The following is an 11,962-nucleotide window of genomic DNA, read 5'->3' as shown; positions in this document are numbered from 1 at the left end:
ATGATGTTTAAAATACTAACCAAATGCATCATATGTTGAACCATGAGGTTGAAACGTGCATGGTTGTGTGGAAAATCATTAACTCTATAATTCATCCTTACTTGAAACAAATTTAGACCGGAAATATGACTATTTAGGCAGAGCTTAACTGTCTTGTAGAAGCACTACCTCATTCTGAGAACCCATAAGTGTATACATCCTCGATTACTAAATACATGGTATGATAGTTTTGGTTATAGAGACATTGATCACAGTCAGATATGTGTATATACACACACACACACACAAAGGTGCACTCATTCCTATCTTAACTATAGATCTAATCTTATAAGTACATGAATAACTGAGCCAAGTGTTAAGAGATATAATTCAAGCTCTTTCTTGGGCCTTATGATCCCGTACTTCTAACTTGAATAAATTTGTCTCAAAATTGTACCAATAAAAAAACTCGCATTTTAAGTTTTTAACACCACACTCAAATTTAAAGGCTTGGAGGACAAAAAGGAAACAATGTAATATTCTTTTATTGAACAAACATGTACCTTTAATAAAAGCAAAAAACGGGGCCAGCTAGAGGCCGGAGGTCCCAAGTACAGAGGAAGCATAGAATTACAAAATAATGTCTCTAATATTGAAGTCTCTCCATCTAATCCAGTCGAGATCCGTGAGTTCGACCGATGTTTTATCCAGGCGAAAGAGTCTTCTTTTATGCTTTCCACCATGTCCAAGACCGAGTACTGCTTGTTCTCAAAAATCTTTTCATTTCTAAACTTCCAGATTCTCCACATTGTTGAGAAAATCACAATCGCCACCACTCTTTTCCAAGCCTTAAGAGCCTTTTGTCTTGTCAACCGCTTCAACGGGAAATGGAGCTTTATCTAGGCACAAACATTCCACCAGATGGCAACAACCCACATGCATTCAAACAGGATGTGGTTTGGACCTTCGTCCACCAAACCACGGCTACTACAGAGCCCGTCTTGGATGTTAATGGCTCTCCGAATCAATCCCGAAGGGATTTTCCCCATCATGGCTCGCCAATAGAAAATATTTATTTTAGGTGGCAACCATTTGTTCCATCTGAACATTTATCCTCTGGTTTAGTATTTCTTTTTATTTCAACCAGATTTCTCACTTCAGTGAAGTGACTGAGTAGGTGCCATCTTTGTCGTCTCTCTAGTACCATTCCTCATTCTTTTTTTTTTCCATCAGATCTTTCAGCTTAACCCCCACACCTATCGAGAAGCTTTTGCAGTGAAGTAATATTCTTCTAGAACCCCGAAGCCTGAAGCCTGGTTGTTAACAGGAGCCAAATTGTCTTTATTATCAGACCCGTGAATAGAGGAGATGACTTTTGCCCATAGCGCATCTTGGTTCGTACTGAACCTCCGCAACCACTTAGTGATTAAAGCCCAATTCAAGATTTGTAAATCCCCTTATGCCCAGGCCACCCACATGCTTCCATTTAGTAATCTGACAAATACTTGATCAAAATTGGATGCCATGACAAACCATGCACATCATTATAGTAATTTAGCATCCAAAATCGAAAAGGGTGTGCCTATTGGCACACGAAACCCTAGCAAAACTAAGGTTTATATACGCAGCGTATAGGTCAATACGCAGCGTATAGGGTTAATCCTCTACGCTGCGTATTGACTTATACGTTGCGTATATAAACCATGGATCTCAGTGCCTAATAACCAATCATTGCACAGAAAACAAGGTTTATATACGCTGCGTATAGGTCTCTAAGCAGCGTATATAAACCATCTGAAAATTTGGGGTCATTTTGGTAGGTTTGAAGCATCAGTTTTTTACAAGGTTTATATACGCTGCGTAGAGACCTATACGCAGCGTATATAAAGGTCTGAAAATTTCCTTTATACCCTTGTGTTGAGGCTATACGAAGCCAAATACAAGGGTAGTTGTGTCATTTTTGTCTCATACGTTGCGTAGTGATCTATACGCAACATATAAAAAGCTCCATTTTTGTATTTTTTTTTTTGGAAAATTAGTTTTTAATAAACCAACCTTTGACCCGTTGGTAAATAATAATCCTACCTACGTAATTGGTATACAATAATCCTACCTATCAACATGTTGGTTCTTAATGAACTTCCGTTAATTATTTTTAACTGAAGTTAGTTTTTAAGTTTTATTTATTACACAAACAACCCTGTAGTTATAATTTACTAGTTTTAACTATTTTGTAAAACAAAAAAAAATTAAGGGGATCAAACCCTAACACCCCTTATTCTCTTCAGCCGCTCAACACACACCCTGCATCTCTTCCTCTTTCTCTGTCATTAACAGCGATCGGAACTGGGTTCGGCCGGAGCTCCGGTGACCCGTGTTTGCCGGCGATGTCACACCACTCGCAACCCCCTATATCTCTTCTCTCCTGCTCACCACATTTACCGGCTGCTGGAGTCATGTTCAGGCCGACCAAACACGTCTACAGCCTGAACCACCTTCACTCACCTCCAAATTGAGCGGTCGGCCACCACCGAATGGGGGTGGCGTACGGCGACGAACGCGACAGAAGAGAGGAGAGAGGGAACCGGCGTTGCTGGTGGGGTTCCGACAGCAAGTTTCAGCGGTGGTGGCGGTGCTTTTGGTGAAGATGATGGGGTTCCGACGATAGTCACGTTTCAGAATTTATGTTGGTAGCGACGTCGGTGCCTCAGAGTTCCGAAAGCCGTCACTCCGGGGGTAAGAACATCTGTTCTTTTTTCTTTTCTCTTTGATCTCTGAATGGTAAAAAAGTTCTGCACATAATTCTCTTTATTTTCCGAGGAATAATGACGATTATGGTGACTGATGAAGATGATGATAGTTGATGATGATTAAAACTAGTAAATTACAAGTACAGGGATTGTTTGTGTAATAAATAAAATTTAAAAAATAACTTCCGTTAAAAAAATTAACGAAAGTTCATTGAGTACCAACATGTTGATAGGTAGGATTATTGTATACCAATTACGTATGTAAGATTATTATTTACCAACGGGACAAAAGTTGGTTTATTAAAAACCAATTTTCCTTTTTTTTGTGTATATTCCTTTGTTTATTTATAAAAAAAGAAAATTATTTATAAAAAACAATATTATTGGTAATACAAATATAAATTATAAATATTAAAAATAATACAAATATTATGAATTATAAAAATTAAAAATAATATAAATATTATGAATTATAAAAATAAAAAATAATACAAATATTATGAATTACAAGACCTACAGAGAAACCTATACGAGACTTACACTATACACTATACACTATATGATACGATACGATATAACACCCGTATAGGCCTATAGGCGTGGTTTAGGTCCCGTATTGATCTCGTATAAGCCTATAAGTGTGATATCGTATCGTATAGGTGTGGTTTAGGTCTCGTATTGACCTCGTATAAGCCTATAAGTGTGATATCGTATCGTATAGGTGTAGTATAGGTCACGTATTGACCTCGTATAAGCCTATAAGTGTGATATTGTATCATATAGGTCTTGTAATTCATAATATTTGTATAATTTCTAATTTTTATAATTCATAATATTTGTATTATTTTTAATATTTATAATTTATATTTGTATTATTTACCAATAATATTGATTTTTTATAAATAATTTTCTTTTTTTTATAAATAAACAAAGGAATACAAAAAAATACAAAATGTAGCTTTATATACGCTGCGTATAGCTCTATACGCAGCGTATATAAACACTTGTTTTCTGTGCAATGATTGCTGATAAGGCTCTGAAATCCATGGTTTATATACGCTGAGTATAGCTCTATAGGCAGCGTATAGGGTTAACCCTATACGCTGCGTGTAGACCTATACGCAGCGTAGCTAAACCCTAAGTGTGCAGATAGCCAACCAAGGTGTGCAGATAGTTTGGCCCAATCGAAAAATATGAGGCATGCCCTTGTAGCTCTGGCTTGTTTAGTCTACCGTTTTCAAAACTGGCAGAAACAAAAAGAAAACTATGATCCTCCATTATAGTTTAAACGTGATAAAAACCAATAAACCAAAGATTAAAAAGCAACAAACTTTCATAGAGTATAGTGTGGGATAATACCGTTCGATTTGGAAGCTTGTGGAAATGTGAAAGGGACATCAAAGGGTATCGTGCATTCATACCGCAAAGATTATTATTAAAAACATCACTACAGCAATCAAAATCATCAGATTCACCATCAAGGATGAATTAGATAAACAGTTGTATCAATACTATGAATTAAAATTATTGTGTAGAATACTATGAATTAACCTAAACAATAAGCAAATCTGAGTGTCTTTAGCTTCCGATCCACCATCTGTGAAAAAAACGAAATCAATAAACACTAAAATCATAGTTGCAGAGACAAATCATACCCAACAAAAGCAACATGGAGAAGGAATGCACAACTATTTATGTATCCGAGAGCGATGTTAACGCTAGAAACAGACGCCTTCCTGCTGCAACATAAACAACAATACCTCTTTCATATGTAATATACTTTAGATAAAACTCAAAGCAAGCTAGTGTAAATAATCAAAGCAAGTTAACTCCAAAATCTCATGACAAGAATTCATACCGAAAATGCTAAAACAGCCTATTGTTAATCGAACTATCAAATCAACTGATACAATATGATTATACGGGTGGTAGTAATCAAAATTTCACAAATTTGCTGAAACAAAATCGTACGTTAATGTTCAGGTGCCAAAATCGTTGCACCAAATCGTTGGAAAGAATCGAGCAATAAAAGCTGTAGAATTGCACATAGAAATGTCGACAGACGAATTGGCAGAGAACACCGAGCGGTAAATTAGGGCAGATAAAGTCGTCAAGTGGAAGAGCAGAGCATCAAACGATTCAACCTGATAAATTCAAACTTTAAATCACTGTATGATCTTCATAATCTCTCTTATATTCATGTATTTGTGTTTATAAAATGGAACAAAAGCATGATCGGTTGTAGGTTGGTCATGTAACGGGTCAAATAGACCATTTTGAAAAAAAAAAACATATCAATTTGGTTCAGGCGTTGGTCGTTGGTCTAGCGGCCACATACAAAAACCATGTGTGGTGCTGACTCATTTTACCTCGTTTTAAATAGCAGATGTTATTAAGTTCCTGATTTAACCCGTTGTATGTTAGAGTTGACTCAAATGGTCCGATCTGCGGATATACAAATTTCCTTTTACCCAAATCACCCAATTAACAAAACTTAAAGGAAGATGTTAGAGATGACATACCTATATATTAACAGGAGAATATGGAAGAAAGATAACAATGATCCTCAAATATGTAAAGATTCTTCATCTTTATAAGGAACTCAACTACCTCCGCATTAATCTCCTCCGGATAACCCAACCTGACATAAAACATCTCCTAAACTCCTCCGGATAACCCAACCTGACATAAAGCATCTCCTGACTCCACAGATTATCCATTTAATATTTTACTAATTTTTATGATTAAAACATAATAAATCAGAAAGCTTATAAGATGATATACCTTTTTGAGTGGAACCGATACAAAAAGACCAATAAAGCAGACCAAAAATGAGTAGCCCATCATACAACAAACACTAGGTTCTTTGTAAATGTTGGGTGAACTTGTTCCTCTTGCTTGTCTCGTTTACTTATCTCCCTATTGTTAAAAGAGTGTAAACTGCAAGATACCAAACACGAAAATGGTTAACGTTTAATCATGTTATCTTACCAAAAGATAAGAAATTTTTAAAAAATAAGGATCAATAAGTAATGAAAGTTCAGTTACATGCTTTGAATCAACCATTTATGTAATCAATAATTAGTTTGGTGGGTTTTTGAGGCACTTGCTTGCTATCTATCTCTGGTTGCTTGCACGTGGATGTCCCTTTCTTCACTATTGATTTTGTAAACCGCATTGATAGCCACTGCATATGAACAACACAAGTTATATTTTACTTGATCCCGTTGGTTAGCAGGATACTGACATGAAATCAGTAGATATTAAAGGAAATTATGCGTACCAGCAAGAGGACCATGTTTGACGAGATTAGCGGCAATCTAGTCTTCGTCAAGGGACACGACACTGAAATTACGGACGGATGCTACAACCTTATTTTTATCAAACTTGCAGCTCCCACCGTCGGTTCCTGTGTATGGATAGTCTTATTCCCTCATAAGCCCACCGGCTTTGAGAGTGTACTCGAAGGCACTGTTCATAAGACCTCCAATGCACCCGGAATCACATGATTCTGGTTCTTCTGGATCACACTTTAGATAATACCAAATTTCAATCGTTGAGTTTGAGGCCAAACCGTAACCCATAAAAACTGAACCCACTTGTAACTCATGGTTTGGTTATGCTTTTTTTTATAAAAACAGATTTTTATGCTTGAGTTGTTATAGTTAGATGCTTATAAACAACTGAATTAACCAAACATACATCATTAAAACCAACTTTTATAGTTTTTATTTTTTATTAACAATATGCTATATCAGGTTAAGTTATAACTATTTTGTAGATAAAATAGTCTAACCATCTTGATAGCCACTGCATATGAACAACAGTTTTAAACGGTACCCTTTTCTCATTTGTTTGAGATTTAGCTTTCTTTTTTAAATCGTGATCTTCACTTAACAGTTTTAGTGAAGTTCTATTTTCATTTTGCCTTTTGAATTCATTGGGTTACATGAAAAAATATTGAATTTTGACAAAAAAAAAATATAAATAATGAACCTACATACCTTGAACTGGTTGAATGTCCCCCATAAGCATGTAGAGATAACCCTAAATGGAACCAATAATTTAATAGTATAAACCACTAAGATACAAACGATTATAATCAAATTCGGAATTGAAATTTTATAATCAAATTCAGAAATGAAATAAATGTGATGAAATTATACCTTAAGGATGTTCCGAGTGCAAGAAATGGTAGTTCTTGATGAAATGGTGAAGATGATGATGAATAAACGATGTTGAATAAGATAATGAAAGGGTGATGTCACAAATTGATGTGGGATAAAACTGATACCTGGAATGCAGAGGGAGAAATGTCTGTTCAGATATGGAGCTAGGGTTTTTTGTAGTAGAGAAGATGAGAGAGTTGAACCCTGAACTGAACTCAGGATCGCACCATTGATAATACTTAAAGAACGGGAGGAGAGAAGAGGAGCCGAGTAAATAGGGAAGTGGGGCGAAGTTACGCGTGAATCCATAATAATGTGGGAAAAACCACCGGTGAGAAACTGCCCTGAATTGGGGAATTGTGGAGATAATGGGGGAGGTAACCACCACTTAAGGAACCTTTAAAGAACCGCCCTAAACAGCTATAATAGCAGTTATTTTTGTGATTTTATGTGGCTGAGATTTAATCTCAGCCAAATCTAATGGTGGAGATTGATTTGAGAGTTGGTTAGACTTAATGAGTTCCATATATATATATATATATATATATATATATATATATATATATATATATATATATATATATATATATATATATATATATATATATATATATGTAGGGAGAAGATCATGCGAGAACCACCTCTTATTGCGAGAACCGCGAGAACCAATGTGAACACAACTAAAAATAGCTAAAAATCACACAATTTTTTTTTTAATATTTTTTATATAAAAATCGCTACTTTTCGAAGCCAAAAAAATTTAAAAAAAAATTAAAAAAAAATTAAAAATAGCTAAAAATCACACAATTTTTTTTTTAATATTTTTATATAAAAATCGCTACTTTTCGAAGCCAAAAAAATTTAAAAAAAATTAAAATTTTTTTTTTTAAAATTTCTTTTTTGCCACTAAAAGTAGCGATATGAGCATAAAAAATATTAAAAAAAAATTTTAGATTTTTTTTATTTTTTTAGAATTTTTTTAGGTTTTTTGGGGGGTTTAGTTTTTATCATTTTAGCTTTGGGGGGGGGGGTGGGGGGAGGGGGGTTTAGGTTTTTTTTTTTTTTTTTGGGGGGGGGGGGTAGGTTTTTTTTGGGTTTTTTTGGGGTTTTAGGTTTTAGCATTTAGCTTGGGGGGAGGGGGGTTAGGTTTTTTTAGCTATTTTAGGTTGTGTTCACATTGGTTCTCGCGGTTCTCACAATAAATAGAGTTCTCGCATGAGCCCCTCCCTATATATATATATATATATATATATATATATATATATATATATAGAATTGCGCTAAAATGAGAACCACCCCGAGTTGTAAGAACCGCGAGAACCACACCATCCGGGTCGCCGTTTACCACGATTTTTTTTTACAATTAGATGTGTGTATTATAAACACATCCGTAAAAAAAAAAATTTAAACGCCGCGCCCGAGGGGGTAGTTTTTTACACCACAAGTTTGGTGTAAAAAAAAAGAAAAAAAAATAAAAACACCAAACTTATATATATATATATATATATATATATATATATAATTTCTTTTTATTTGATTTTTTCATTTTTCAATTATTATATCCAAAAAAATCATAGAGTTAAATGCTTGGTTGGTCCCTGTGGTTTGCGAAAATTGCAGATTTGGTCCTAGTGGTTCACTAATTACACGAGTGGTCCTAATAGTTGTAATTTTTGCAGTCGGGTGGTCCTTGACGCTAACATATGTTAAATTTCTCTGTTAAGTGCGTGTGAAATGACAAGATTACCCTTAACTAAAAAACAAAAATACCGATAAAATCATCATCCTCATCTTCTTGATTGTGAGTCCCACCTCATTCTTCCCCAAATCAACATCATCACGGGATGGAGTTGAAATTAACAGATTGCGAGATACGGGCGACACACTATAAAGCGAGTGATAGCGAACGCTATCCTCGCAATCGATAACTATGCGTGCCCAAGCAACAAAAATCATATATTCACCTCAATAATTTGGAGTTGTGGAATTCATCTGAAAGAAGAGGAGCTAAGATAAGCCCCGAATCCTTATCAAACTGAGTCAAAGATAACAATTGCATAAATGAATCCACATGTTTAGAAAGGGCTTCGGACTTACTAAGAAACAGCAATACATCCTGAACATAGTCAGCGGTTTGCAGAGAGGCATGAGTAGCACAAATTTCCTCAATCCGCCTCATACAGAAGTTTCTTCCTGCAATCAGCAATATAATTATCATATGTGCACAAACATAGAGCGTTAAGAAGAACATGAATCAATAAGATAGCTCACCAGCCGTTCTGATGTCATTATTTTCAGAATCTGTCATAGCAAGACCAAATCCAAGTTTCTCATGTGTCGTTAACTGTAGAGAGGCATGCAGAAGAGACGATCGGAGAAGAGAGATGATGGTAGAGATGATGGTGATTTCGACAAAGAGTTAAATTTCCGGCAAGCAGAAGAGACGATCGGAGTAGAGAGAGAGATCTGGTTAGAGATGATGGTGATTTGGGGAAGAAGGGGGTGGGACTCACAGTGAAGAAGACGAGGACGATGATTTTATTAGTATTTTTGTTTTTTAGTTAAGGGTAATTTTGTCATTTCACACGCACTTAACTGAGAAAATTAACATAGGTTAGCGTTAAGGACCACCCGAGTGCAAAAATTACAACTATTAGGACCACGCGTGTAATTAGTAAACAACTGGGACCAAGTCTGCAATTTTCGCAAACCAGAGGGACCAACCAAGCATTTAACTCATAATAATATGATAACCGTGTTGTTGGATGCTTTTTGGCAGAGCTATCAAGAAACCGTTTATATGCTTTTTGGCAGAGCTAGCAAAAACTCAAATATGAAACTCTTTCTTCCAATATATTTCTCTTAACCCAACCCAGATACCCATCGTTGCACCTCCATACCCGCCACCGTGACGTCGCCGGCACGGCCACCGCCACCACCATCGTCACTGTCACTGTCACCGCCACGTCTCCACTGCAGCCTCCAAAACGATACATCATCTCATCTTTTTTTCTTCTCCTCAGTCGAGATCCATGGTCGCCGGAGGGTCGTAACCCTAAACGCCGCTCGAAACCTGGTCTAGATTGAGACATGCAGACTCTTCGTATGCCTCGTATTGGTCGGGAACGCAGCCGCATGGCCCCTCGAGGTCCACCGCCGCTGGGTCGTCGTTTTAAAGTGGTGGTTGCACCGGTGAAAATGGGGTAAACTCGATACTCAATTGCGAATTTTATTCTACTATTTTCATCTATCTTTTGTGATTTTTCTAGCAAAGAAGCCCTAAATCATCTATATTTATATGTTGGGTTTGTTGTCTTTCGGAGGAGATAGGACAGTTGCTTGAAGGTTTTGTGATGATTGGCAGTTAATTTTTTCAAACGGTGCGTCAGACGCTTTAGGGTTGTGTAGTATTTATGTATCTGTGGTTAAATTTTTTTGAAACGGTGCTTCATGTGGTAACCGAACCGAAACGTTGTACCTTTTCCTATCGACGCGAGTTCAAGAATTATTTTTTAACCTACACCAGTTGGTTTGTATAAGTATATAATGAATAATTGTTGGCGGTAATGATCAGAAGCAATAGAAAAAGATCGATTGAAAAACAAGAATCGAAGAATGATCCTTTGTTTTGTGTGTGAAATTCTAGTGTGCGAGAGGGATAGAACACATTAATTATAATGGAAATGCTAGGATTTCTTGGTGATGATCATTGTTGCAGATATGAATCTGACGGTGAATTGGCGCCAAACCCAACCGTCGCAACGTTTGAAGTTTAACTGCAACTAATCCTAATAATACAAGGTAAACTATTATCCTAAGTACATTATTTACAAACATAATATTTAATTTAAAACCAAATTAAGTTTATCATAATCAATATACTCACCTAGACTTAGTTTAGGAGAATTCTTTGAAAGAATTTTGTGTGCATCCTCTAGAGCTTAATTTTGCAGCTTTCTCAAAATTAAATTTTCTTTTCTTAAATAGTTCTTGTAATCTTGTTCCTCCTTTGCCACTGACTCACTAGGTTTTGTACTTTCGGCAACATGTCTTTTGGTCTCTTGATCTTCAGTCTCCAAGTTTGTATTTTGTGTGTAACGAGTTAACGCTAAGGCCCAAAAAAGAAATATCACCGGTAGTTTAAGAACTGATCAATGTAGATGTGTTTATGGATAAAAACGCAGACATTGAAAAAGTTAATTCACATAATAAGGCCAATCAATTGTTTATTACAATATATAAATGATTCGTTGTCAAAGAGTCCGGCGGTTCTCCTCAACGGTTTCCGATGACGACTCAGGCGCTCCGACGAATAAGGCGGCATCGCCGTTATAAAAAACCGAAATGTCATCTTGCTCTCTATGTCACCCATGAACTCGCATCGCCGGGGGACCATAATAACCACCGTAATCGTTAGAACGGGTTTGTAGTTAGAAGACCCGTCACAACCGGACTTCCACGTCGTTTTCTTTGGGGTGTTAATAATAACACATGGTAAATCTTATTTTAACATGGTGTATACGGGCCGCATAACCTTATTCTATACGGCCCATATACACCATGTAAAAAATAAACTTTGGTCGTATACAATGTATACCATAGTTTTATACTGGCTGTATAAGGTTATACGTCTCATATACATCGGATTTCCTTTTTTTGAGTTAATATTCACACATTAGGGTTTCGATTTCCTACTTTTTAATATTCACAAAATTCGATTTCCTATGGAAAGAAGGCTATTAGAGAGAACTAGTCATTCTCATCTTTCACCAACAAGATCCAAATAGTCTATGTTCAACACCAAATCTCATTTGACCAACAATCAAGATGGTGGACCGCAACACTCGGGTTCCACCAATTTCCCTTGCGCCGACCGACGAAAGGCGACTTTTAACTATCAAGAAAAACTGGTTTCGGATATCTTTTTACTTTGAAACAAATCCTATTTCATCAAAGAGAAAGAAAACTCAGACAAACGACCAGTTGATAAACATAAAGCAAGAATGGAAGACTCAATAGCCGCAGTTGAATCATTATTATTGTACAGTTTCAACCGTTCAACAA

At 36.1% G+C, this 11,962-nt stretch overlaps 1 long non-coding RNA gene across 1 annotated transcript; it reads left to right on the top strand.

The window, feature by feature from the left end:
• The first annotated feature begins 9,700 nt into the window (after positions 1 to 9,700).
• Positions 9,701 to 10,364, top strand: LOC118485386. Its single transcript, XR_004875841.1, has 2 exons — positions 9,701 to 10,101; positions 10,229 to 10,364. It is a non-coding gene; the product is annotated as an uncharacterized LOC118485386 (long non-coding RNA).
• The last annotated feature ends 1,598 nt before the right edge of the window (positions 10,365 to 11,962 follow it).

Source organism: Helianthus annuus, chromosome 13 (genome assembly GCF_002127325.2).
Source record: "Helianthus annuus cultivar XRQ/B chromosome 13, HanXRQr2.0-SUNRISE, whole genome shotgun sequence".
NCBI classification, from domain to species: Eukaryota; Viridiplantae; Streptophyta; class Magnoliopsida; order Asterales; family Asteraceae; genus Helianthus; species Helianthus annuus.
This window is presented reverse-complemented; position numbering and strand designations above follow the sequence as displayed.